The following is a 12719-nucleotide window of genomic DNA, read 5'->3' on the forward strand; positions in this document are numbered from 1 at the left end:
ATTGTCGAGTTGAGAAATTCCAAACAACACTCTATTTACCTTTGACCTATTCAATTCGTTTTGACCTTATTTGATTGATTGTTTTACTGCTTGGCTCTCTAGCCTCCTACCTTCCAGGGAGAACTGGGTCATTTTGTTCCTTGACTCTTGGAGAGTGAGGGTCTAGAAGAGTCTCAGCTCCTGAAGGGCCTGGCACGCCGAGATCACAGGACGTCTCTGCAAACCGCGGCCACCTTTCGGAGCCACACTGCTAGGAAGCCCTGCAGAGAGAACACACAGGTGTGCTACTGTAGAAATGGGACATGTTTTAACAGTTTTATTTTATTTATAATGTTTATTTATTTTTGAGAGCGAGCGAGCAGGGAGAGGCGGAGGGAATCTCAAGCACGTTCTGCATGGTCAGCACAGAGCCCCATGCAGGGCTTGAACTTAAGGACCGTAAGATCATGACCTGGGCAGAAAACAGGAGTTGGACACTTAACCGACTCAGTCACCCAGGTGCCCCCAACAGTTTTATTTTAAAAGAGTATAGTTTATAACATCTAAAAGCGAATAAATTTTTACTGTTTTTCTTGGTTGATACATACCAGCAAATCTATGTTTGTTCATGTTGTTTCACATTATAAATTTGAACCTGAACATTCTCCTCCATGCTTTCCTGCACTTAGTTTGTATACATCTTTATCAGGGGAGACTAGCTTCTGCTTCAGACTCTCACGCCCCTGTGGGCAGATGCACCAAAATCCAGGCAGGAGACAGAAAGCATTCTGGTTATTTTTACAAACAGAATTTAATATAATGAATAGTTAACTAGATGTAAAGATGTTAATAGCTGAATGCATAGACAGAAAAGTCTAAACTATCAGATGTAGCAACTACAGAAAGCAGCTACCCCTCGCCCCCCTTAGACTGGAGAGTCCAAGGCGAGGAAGTTGGAATTATTAACACTCAGAAACTCAGAGGTGATCCCCCAAGAAGCTCAATGTCAGAACTCAGGAAGCACTGGCTAATTGATGCTGAGGTCTCTGAGATGGGGCGGGTAATGAGGTTGGTTGTTCAAGTGCTGGGAAAACTTCCAACCAGATTCAGCTGCTGCCACAGGAAGGCACTGCCAGGTGAAGAAGTTTTGCCTGCATCATGCTTCCAGGAATCACAAGCAGAAAGGAAACCCCAGAAGGAACAAACAGAAAGGAGAAAATCCTTTCTCCTTTTTTCACCCTTGCTAACTGCCACCAGAGCCCCATATTACCAGGACCATACTCGGCAGGCAAAGCAGAACCGTGGTTTGCCAAGTCCCAGCTCTGGCGTCACAGAGCAGAGTAGGAAAGGGCACACTTGGAGATGAGAGACAATAGATTAATAATTGGTGCAGTAGGGAACATGTCTTACCGTCAGCACTGGGCATAGGTCCTGCACTACCATATAGAATAAATGCTTGTAGGATAAAGATGTGTGGATAGATTTTTTAAAAAGTGATTTTAATAGCTTAACATCTTAACTCCTGTCTTCATGTAAGAAAAGAATTTGATAGACCACTCTCATGGCAAAAGGCGAAATCCCAATGGCTACAGTCTACAAAGAGAATCAAACTGTCCCTTGTAAGAAGTCAGTGGGAACTGAGTGTGGAGGGAGTAGAATGAAGGGCAAGTTCAGCAGCTGGAGAGGAGGGGAAGATCAAAAAGACCAAGAAGAGAGTCAAGTCCAAGCCAACCGTAAGACTAGACTGGACGGCAAAAACATCCAGTGAGAAATTCCTGGTAGATGATGATAGAGCACTTTTAGAAATAATAAATATTTAAATTTAATGAAGTAAAGCTAATACCAATGCCTTGAAGATTTGAGTTTGCCAAACTGAGTAAGGCAAACTCAAATCTTCAAGGCATTGGTATTTGCCTTTCATGCCGAATATACCTGAGTGTTTGCAAATAAAAGGGACAGTGTGCTTTTATGTTGAAATAATCCTCAGACTAACCCAGGTCTGGGAGCTGGCATTTTAAGTTAAAGACAACTAAGAGCCAACAATGCCTCCATCCCTTCTACACATTTTAAAGCCACTGACTAAAAGTCCCTGGAGAACAGGGGTGTGAGTCTGTCACAGGACATGGGATGAGGCTATAGAAAATTTCATGGACTCTCTAGGATCAGAGGAATTGTAGCTCAAGTCTGGTACCAGTTGTTTTGTGAGAATGCACACTTTATAGGGCCACCTGTATGGCTCAATTGAGTGTCTGACTCTTGGTTTAGTCTCAGGTCATGATCTCCCTCCTGGGCTCTCGGGTTCAAGCCCCACATTGGGATTTTCCCTCTCTTCTCTCTCTCTCTGCCCTTTCCCTGCTGGTGCTCTCCCTGTCTCCCTCAAAATAAATAAACTTAAACAAGCAAATAAACAAAAAGAATGCACAGTATTTAGTGCCTCAGTCCGCAGAACCAAAACATTTTTGTAAATATTTGGCTGAATGGCTTCATTTTTAGGCAAAGCGTGAGTTCACTAACTGATGCATCATGTGAACTCCATCCTGCAAGGTACAGCTCTAAGCCTGCATGCATATAGAACCCATCAGAATAAAATTCAGAATAAAGCCTATCTCCCCTATATAAAACAGTGGACATAAAAATACCTCAGGGGGCGCCTGGGCGGCTCAGTCAGTTAAGCTTCTGACTCTTGGCTCAGGTCCTGATCTTCTGGTTCGTGGGTTTGAGCCTTGCCACGGGCTCCAAGCCGACAGGGCGGAGCCTGCCTGGGATTCTCTCTCCCTGTCCCTGTCTCGCTCATGCTCACATCCTCTCTCTTTCAAAATAAATAAATTAATTAAAAAAGCATGCCTCACTTTGTCACATGAAGCATCATGGGAAAGCATGCTCTGTGAACATAATTGCACCATACTAAGGAAGTGAAGGAATGGCTCCATAAACCCATTGGGTAAAATGTTTTGTGAAGGGGTTGACTTAGGATGTAAAGGTGAGAATAGAAGAAGACCACTGACTTCTAGCTCTGGTGTTTACTAACTTGTTTTGCAAGTAGCTGCTGCCTCAGCTGCCTCTCATGAAGTCAGAAAATTGCTGCTTTCCAAGCTGACTATTCCGTCTGTATGTGATTTACAGCAGGGAGGCTCCAATTCTGGCTTTTTTGTTTCCCTCGTGCACTACTTTTTTTTTTAATTAGAGAGTGTGCATGCAAACGAGGGAGAAGGGCAGAGAGAGAGAAAGAATCTCAAGCAGTCTCCACGTTCAGTCCCATGACTGTGGGATCATGACTCCCGCTGAAATCAAGAGTCGGTGGCTCAATGGCTGAGCCACCCAGACGCCCTTTCTCACGCATTAGTATAAAATACTCAGACAGCTGAGGAAGTGAGGGGTAAATTTGATAGACACCAGTGAGTTTTTGAGAGAAAAGAGACAGGGATCCTAACTAATGCCTCTCTGTGACGTTCAAAGCTGTTTGGGTATCTCTGATGGACTGAGATGGCTGTAACTGAGGTCGACGGATGGAAAAAAATCATTTAGTGCATAACTTCTCAGGGCTGTGATGTGGGGCCCAAACGTCATGACATCTGGTAGCTTATGAGAAACGTATAATCGCGGGGTCTGCTTCACAGCTGCGGAATCAGAATCTTTGGAGGTGGGGCCGGGCGGAGGGCAGCCCAGGGGATTCACATGAGCCTCAAGTTTGAGAACTCGAGTGGCTCAGTCAGTCAAGCATCCGGCTTCGGCTCAGGTCATGATCTCACCGTTTGTGGGTTCCAGCCACACATCAGGCTCCGTGCTGACAGCTCAGGGCCTGGAGCCTGCTTCGGATTCTCTGTCTCCCTCTTTCCCTTTGACCCTCCCCTGCTCGCACTCTCAAAAATAGAAAAGAGAAGCAATGTTAGCAGACTGATTTGACATTACATATTTTTCTTTGTAAGGCGGGAGTAACCAGGCCTGAGTCAGCTTGGGGGTCCCCTGGCAGGGGGGAAAGAAGATGTTTTCCAGTAATAACTGGGATAAAAGTTAAACATTTTTGTATAGCAAAGAAATAGGATGTTATTTTGTTCTCTAAGCTGGTGCAGCAAGATATATTTGATTAAATACTTTGGCTTTCTAACTCTCTTGGGTTAAAAATTCAGTCTCATAATTTCAACAATTTTAGTCCTCTGGTGTAACTTATTTAAAAAAAAAAAACCAACCCTAAGTCTCAATGATCTGTAGCTATTTGGAGCTAATCAGGCTTCTGGCATAATAGTTGAGGCCTTTTTAATCTTCTGAAATCATGCATATTCTGGGGACTTACAGACTTCTGTCTTTAAAAAAAATTTTTTTTACATTTATTTATTTTTGAGAGACAGAATGAGACAGAGCACGAACAGAGGAGGAGCAGAGAGAGAGAAGGAGACAGAATCTGAAGCAGGCTCACAGCTCTGAGCAAGCTTTCAGCACAGAGCCTGATGTGGGGCTTGAACCCAGGAACTGTAAAATCATGACCTGAGCTAAAGTCTGATGCTCAACTGACTGAGCCACCCAGGTACCCCCAGACTTTTGTATTTTTAATTAAAGGAAATTTTAAGTAATCTTTACACCCAACATGGAGCTCAAACTCACCACCCCAAGGTCAAGATGCCCTACTGACTGAGCCAGCCCAGCAACCCAGGTTTTGCATTTTTGTTTGAAAAGAAATTATTTCAGTGTAAACAGGGAAGACACAATGCAGGTTTACAAATAGTATCTAAAGCATTCCTCTTGAAAACGTTGGCAGGACACAAAACAGATTTGCCAATTAGGAAAAAGGAAAATTACATTACTATTTTGGAAAACTGTATCTTATTTTTCATTTAGGAGGAAATACCAAAGCTAGCAGAATGTATTTACTTAGGGTTCATTATCTGCCTAGTTTCAAAAAGAGTTTGAGGCTCCTGCAAAACTTCATGCAATGCAAAAGATGAAAAGAGAGGACGCTGGTAGAAAAGGTAACAGGAATGTGAGATTTAGAGTGCGTGGCTGTCTCAGTCCGAAGAGCATTTGACTCTTGATGTTGGGGTTGTGAGTTTGAGTCCCACAGTGGGTGTGTGGAGAGAATTAAAACAAAAGAGACAGTGAGATTTATTTTTTAGCAAGCCCTGTTTGTAATTTCAACCCTTTCACAGTTTCCTAGTCTAGCTTTAGGGACAGCAATTCTCACAAAAGTCCCCAAGAGTCAAAACTTAAAGTGACACCCTCCTGTTTTTCTTCCTCCTGCCAGAGGGGTCTGCATCAAGGGGTCTTGTCAAAGTCACTGCAGGAAGACAGCAAGGTATGTGTGGTTCTAGCTTCTCTGCCACTCCTTGCCTTTAAAATAAATTTAGGGGCGCCTGGGTGGCTCAGTGGGTTAAGCGGCCAACTTCAGCTCAGGTTGTGATCTCACTGTTCTTGGGTTTGAGTCATGATCTCACTGTTTTTGGGCTCTGTGCTGGCAGCTAGCTCAGAGCCTGGAGCCTACTTCAGATTCTGTATCATCCTCCCCTGCTCATGCTGTGTCTCTCTCTCTCTCAAAAATAAATAAAAAACATTAAAAAAAAAGTAAATTTAATCAATCAGTTCTTCACTCCTCCCCCATATTTAAGATGATACATTAAAAAATAATAATTTATATTTTGTTGAAATGGTAATTATACTGGCTGGATAGATCTTTAAGTAATCTTTTCCCTGGTTATTAAAGTAAAACATGATCAGGGACACCTGGGTAGCTCAGTTGTTAAGCATCGGATTCGTTTTTTTAATTTAAAGTGTCTGACTCTTGATTTCGGCACCTGTCATGATTTCACGGTTTGTGGGATCGAGCCCCATGTTGGGCTCTGTGCTGACAGTGCCCAGCCTACTTGGAATTCTCTGTCTCTCCCCCACTTGCTCATGTTTGCATCTCAATCTCTCCCTCTCTCAAAATAAATAAATAAACTTAAAAAATAGAAAAAAAATTTATAAGTAAAATGTAATCAGTGTATGTAGACAATCCAAAATGATCTAGAACATATAGAAAACAAGAAAATAAGATGAGTTACAATTTCACCAATCACTGTTAATATTTGGTGCATAAACATTTTCTATAGGTGTAAGATTTCATAAGCATTACTTGTGATGGCTGCATGATATTGCATCATATATAAACAGCATTGTTTAAACCTTTCCCTCTGGCGATATAGGTTACACCCTTATAAAATCAATTGCAAAATTTATGACAAAATTCATGTCACAAAATTCTCGCCTGGGATAAATTCTTAGGCAGACTAAAGCCTCATCTTTTTAAGCAATAAATGAGGCTGCCACTTAGTTATATAATGCACTGTCCTCTCTAGCTAGGAAACATTTTTATGAGAAGATGGATATTGTTTTTAAGCCAAGATCACTTCAGGTAATTAGTGTTATAGGCGCATACATTGAAAGAACTGATCTACAGTTTCCTGAGAGAAAACTTATGCAGTATGAGGTTAGAAAGTTGTAAATGTATATTTATATATACATCTACAAAGTATATGCAATGTATATATGTATACAATGTTTGTGTGTATATACATCCATACAAAATGTACGTACAACATATGTACATACATATTTATATTTTTATATATGTCTCCTTTGTCAGTATTACATGATTACATCTCTCCGTTTCTTTCCTTACTTCCTCCCTTTCTCCACCCCGCTTCTCTCTTCCCCCCTTTTTTCATCTGTGTGTTTCAATGCTGTGGATCCTTTCTGGAATGAATCTAGTTCAGCTGGGCCTCGACCCCAGGCTCTCCAGCTCCCTTCTTACTAAGCGTTCATCCGCAGTAACAGTAAAAACACGCTGTCTGTGAAGGTGCTGACAGGGGCTGGATGGGGCTCAGATGGGAAAGCTTATTTCAATGGATTTTTTAAATGATGCCACAGCAGTGAGATCCGTGACTTACAAGCAAAGCCTGGGTGCCTCGTGCACACACAAGACCTGTTCCTTGTGGCAGGGACGAACTATTTGTTTCAGACTAAACGTAATCAAAACGTTTTCTTAGTAGTCATCTTTTACAAGTATTTTCATGCGTCGCTGCCTTAGCTTCTCTGAGTTTTTTTGAGAATTTCATAAAATCTTTTTTAATATGGCATCCTCGGCATGGTTCTTCAGTCTAAAGAAATGTTACTATAATAATACAACTATAGTTCTCAGATGCTTTATTTTCTGCTTAATGATATATGTGCATATCATGTGACTGCGTTGTAGATCATATGAATATATTATAGTTTAAGACTCAGAATTTGAATTTCATGGACCATGCTAAAATTCAATAAAACTACATTTGGATGCAAGGGGGAAAGAGCAACATGTGGCTTAAATTTTCCTTAAAAATACACGGGGGATAGTTAAGGGGGAAAAGTGCTTGGGACAGAGTACATCTGGAGTTTTGCCAAACTCATAGTATTTAAACAATGGTTTAAGACTGAACTGAAATCCCAAGCAGATCTCTTCAATCTCCCCCAAAGGGTATAAGGTAGCATTTCAGCTTTGACAGATAAAGTTAATGAAAATAGTTTCAATGAGCAAAATGAAAATGTTGGACTTGAAGAAACCATTTTTGCCCTTTGGAATCCAAGGACTTCCCACCTCCACATCCTCACTTTGCCTTTATAACAGGTTATCGCTGGCTTTTGAAACTGCTTCTTTCCTCTCCCATTTCCAAAGCCAGCCCCACCCTACCCCCGCACCCCCGTGCAGAATCATACCCACGTGGTCCCATTAACATGACTTCCGCTTCAAACCCTGGCCACATCATCCAAGTCTGAACATGCCCCCCACCCTATCCTTTATGCCCATTTCATAGTCGGGTGCAATGAAGAATGAAAATACTTATCCAGTGGAGGAACCAGATCCCGCTACAGTTTACCAGGATCTCTGCATAATTTTATGCATATCAGGAATGGTGAAATTGTTGGTGTATGCCACTTAAAGATTGGTGGCTTTGACAATCAGTGTTTCTTCTCCTGAGGCATTTTGGGTCCAGACTCCTCTGGGGTCTTTCTGTACAAGTGCCAAGCATGCAAATGTCACCTTTGAGTCCCGGAGGAGACGTGTTGATCAGCCTTCCAACCCCCACCCCTGCGCCCACCCCAAGCAAACATGCTTGGAGTTCAGCAGTGCCACTTGCAGCTAGCTGGCTCTGATCCCCCTGAATGCTACCAGCCCTCCTCCCTGGCTGGACTCATGCCAGTCTACTTAAGGAGATAATTGACCACAAGCCAGCCTGACTGACAGGCTTCCTAAGTGCCAGATGCCAACTGTACTGATTCTGGCCTTTGCAAGGGTGCCACAGCTGCCGTAGCTTTGTCCTCCCTGGGCCCTTGGCTCTTGTCTCAGCTTCCCGAGGAAATACATCAGATGGATGATTCCAGGCTGTGTTCCTCCCACCTTCATTGTAAAAGTATCGACACTGAAGCCTTTCTTTTCTACCTTGCTTCTGCCCATCTTGCTCAGGGTACCACGCGCTCAGGTAAGTGGGACATGGGCCAAACCACCACATTCTTTTCTGTCATCCTGGAAACCAGGGATGCAAGTTCCCGTTCTCTCCCCTAGTTCTCAGCATCCTGGGAGTGACTTTATTAGACGTGGGAATGGAAATGGTCATAAATGTTTAAGCATCTCTACTTGCATCTCATTTCTACCTAGAATTTACTTTCTCTCTCTCCTGACCTGTCGCTAGAGAGAGAAAACTGTGAGATCAGGTGAGATCACATACTCAGGTGAGAGGGCTCCTGGAATATCCGTATCAACTTATCATTATTAGCTTTAATAGTTCCCTATTAAAGCTTTGATTATTGCCAGGACAATATTTTTTTTAATGGCTTGACCCCTATTCGCATGTTTAAAATAAGCCCTGAATCGGGTGCCAATGTCTGAATACATGGGGCTTTTTTTGGTACATACGTATGAAAATCTGATTCTGGTGATGAGCAGTAAGCTTCGGGCCTGGGGTCCTCCCAGTCCTGGTATCTCAGAGATCTGCCCAGATTAATCTTGCCAGGTTCCTGGCTTGGGAATGGGGTGGTGTAGCTTAAAGGGGTAAACTCCCACACAATATAGTTATAGTTAGACTGTGGATCCCATCTTAGTTAAGAGGGGTCTTCGGGGCAGTATTGGTATCCAGGGCTCAAGCTGGGACCTCCCTTGGGATCAGAATTTTGGCAGAAAACTCCCCTGCCTTGTTTATTTACATGAATTCCCATGTTCTCTACTCTCAATACCCTGCATTGCTTCCTTTGGGTATCTGGATCTCCTCCTGGGATAAAAACTTGAGTAGAATCATCTCTAAGGTCACTTTGCCTTCTCTTCTCCTTTTTCTCTTTGCTTCCAGTGAAAACAAAACAAAACAGTGTTTTCCACCAAGAGGCAGGAGGTTATGTGCTAAGAAGGTCCAGGAAAACCCTAAGGATCAATTGTTCATTCCTGAGCTGTGGCCCACAGGCTCCTTTCTCCTCAGGAGTGGGGGGGGGGGGGGGGGCACTCAGCCAGCTCTCTGGGCGCTAAAGGGCACTTTGGGCTCCCCTCCTTTCCTGCAAGTGCCCTTTCCTGGGCACCACTAAAATGCACACTTTTAGGGCAGGTGGACAAGAAAGAAGGGGTATTCTTTTGAACAAACCCCTGGGATCCAGTGTCCCACTACTTGGAGCCAACTGCCTAGCTAGGAGTCCCAACCCAGGAGAGGGGAACAAAGAAGCCAGACTCCTAAGCCTTTCCAAATCTGTGACCCCCACGTCAGTGTCTCCTCTTCTTTCGACAGCATCAGACTAGTGTAGAGGAAAACTGCCGCCGAGAACCTCGCAGAGTCTCGAGTCGAAAGCACAGGGGATACACCGGAACTGTTTCCGCTCTCAAGGAGGCAGTGACCTAAGCTGAGACCTGCTTCCCGGAGGAAACCAAAACTAGTTGCATGCTTCAATGCAAGTTATAAATAAGGAATGCATGGAAATACCTATTTGAAGATGTAGCCAAAATCCTCCTGCCCGCCCCCGCCCCCAACCCCTATGGGTGTCATTACTGTGTGCAGGTCATCTTGTTGGCCCTTTATTTTCTTCTGATGAAAGGTTGCAGGACGCTGTCGTTGGGCCTGGCTGGGCAGAGGGAAGTCGGTTCAAGATGGAGCCCTGTTCGAGGCTGGAGAGCAGAGAACCTGCCCCGGCTTTCCCGGCCCCAGAGGGGTCGCCCGGACCCGGCCGGGCCGCCTGGCCAGCTCCCCGCGCATCTCGGCGGCCGCTGCAGCCCGCAGGTTCCCTCCGACGAGCGCGGACTGGGGGCCGCCGGCTCTCCGGGGCCCAGGCTGCCGACGCCTCCGCGGCCCCCCTCGCTGAGGAAGCGTCCCCGAGCAGGTGCGCAACAGGTCTCCCCGGCCGCGGTGGCTGGGCCCGCGCTCCTCCTTAGTGTGGGTCGCGGTGGCGGTGGCAGTGACTGGCCGCAGACTTCCCAGCCCCGGGTCGGCCCCCCAGATTTAAGGGCACCTACCCGAGCGTACGGAGTCCCCTGCCGTGGCTCGCCCCCTAGGCCCTCAGAAAAGGGAAAGGGTGTCGGGCGGTGGGAAACAAAAAATTCACTTGTTGCAAGTTTTTGCCAGTTGGGTCTCCAGCACTTGAGGTGGGCTAGAGGTCCGGAAAGCAGGATCAGGATGGGTCGAATAGGAGGTAATTGAACCAACGGATAAAAGGAACCGTGGAGAAAACTTATCGTTGCCGGCGGCTCTCCTGTGAACTCCCTCCTAAGAAGCTTTGAAGTTAAGAAAAAAAGGGAAGGGGTGGAAGGATGGGTAAGTCCCCTGACCGCCCAGCGGACACTCAAACTGCCGCCTTCTCTCTTGAGCAGCGAAACACCTTCACACCGGCAGCGGCAGATCCAGAGAGAAGCTTTAATGGAAAACACCGCGTACAACACTGGCAGACATGAACTTGTCACAAAGTCACAACCCGAACGCGGCGCGGACACAACCCAAAGGTGACTCGAAGGTCAAGGGCAGCTGCCTCCTCCCTACCCGCCCCCCTTCGTTCCCAAAAGTTTGTTTCGAATAAAGTGCTATTCCTGGGGCTCAAAAAGAGGGGGAAGGGACGACAGAGGCAATTTTTTTTTTTCCATTCACGAACTGAAACTGAAGAAATCGCCTGAAAGACAGACGCGTCCAAACAGCACTCTGAATACCAAATCGTAGAGCACGCAAGTGACGGGGTCATCCTCCCGCGTCTGTCCGAAGGCCAGAAGGAAACCTCCAAGAGACGCTCCTGGGAGCGCTAAGAGCAATTGGGTCGGGTGATGTGACAGTTTTTCTTGCATTGTTTAGAGGAACAAAATCCCGCGGTGCAAGTGATGTTTTTTTCCTTTAAAATCCCAAAGGGAACGGATCCTGGGAATTAACATCATTTGGGGGCTCCTAAACAGCCTCATCCGATTGATACACAAACGAATTGCAGGTAGAAAGTCGCCTTCATTGTCTCTCTTTGGTTGTGTTTCCCGAACTTTACTTTTAGAGGCTGAGGCTTTGCTCTTTAAGCCGCCGCCATTCTGTTTTGTGCAAACTAATTGCTTTAGCCGTTCCTTCTATCCTTCTCGACCCCCGGGTCAGAGCCAAGAAACTGCACTGTTTCCCAAGATCCTTCGGGAAGTTCCCGCTGCCTCCCCAAAGCGACTTAATTCATGATACTGTGTCCTCGCCCATTTAACTGACCAGGAAAATCACGATACGAAAACGCTCCCTCTTTTCCTTCTTAAATAAAACGAGATTTCCTTGGCGAATAGCAATTTTGTCTTGGATGTTCAGGACAGGCCGCTGCCCGAGGTGAGAAAGTTGGTGGCTGAGGTCTGTATTAAGCGTCATTCTCCGTTGGATTTCTCCCGGGGGGGGGGGGGTTAGCTCCACCAGCTTCTCCCAGCACCCGCGGGTCTAAATCCATTTCCAATTTGCCAGCGAGTGAGGCTTCCCCAAATTCCTTCGCACCCTCCTCCCATAACTTATTGACTTCCAATATTAATTACAATAGAAAACTCTTACCTGAAAACTGGCTTTCATGAATCTGATTGTACAACATAGTATACACACAGACACCAGAAGTGTTACATTTATTCAACCGCTGGAGAATCCACTTGCGGGTTTGTTTGTTCTACCTTCTTTCGCCTCAAAGGCTCAGGCTCCCCAGCTCTGCCCAGCCTCGGGGCGCCCTCTCCCTCCCGGGCGGTCCAGGACCCGGAGTCCCAGCACACGTTCGCCTCCCCCGCCCGCCCGGTCCTCTAGGAGTGCACCAGGACCGAGTGCAGGGAGCTACCCTTGCCCTCGGCCGCGCTCGGGGCTCTGGGCTCCAGCAGGGAGGCGGCGGGCGAGGCCGCAGCCGAAGGGCACACGGTGGACGGTGCCGGCGGCTGCTGCGCGGCCGAGGGGACGGGGAGCGACGGAGGCAGCGCAGCCACCGGCGGCAGCGAGGGGGTGGGCTTGATGGGCACGGGCACCGCGGGCAGACTCTGGCTGGCCGGATGGCACAGGGCCTTGACCGGCACCCCGAAGGCCCCGTACTCCGGGCCCACAGGGACCCCCGCGGCGGCGGCGGCCGCGGCGGCCGCGGCCACCGAATCCATGACGCCCACGTGCGGCCACACGGAGCTGACGACGTTGCCGAGCTGGCCTGGCACGGGGTACCCCAGGTGGTGCATGACGGATGCCAAGGGCAGCCCGCCGGCCTGCAGCACGCCCTTGTAGTCCCGGCTGATGATGTTC

This window comes from Suricata suricatta, chromosome 13 (assembly GCF_006229205.1).
Source record: "Suricata suricatta isolate VVHF042 chromosome 13, meerkat_22Aug2017_6uvM2_HiC, whole genome shotgun sequence".
Classification (NCBI taxonomy): Eukaryota; Metazoa; Chordata; class Mammalia; order Carnivora; family Herpestidae; genus Suricata; species Suricata suricatta.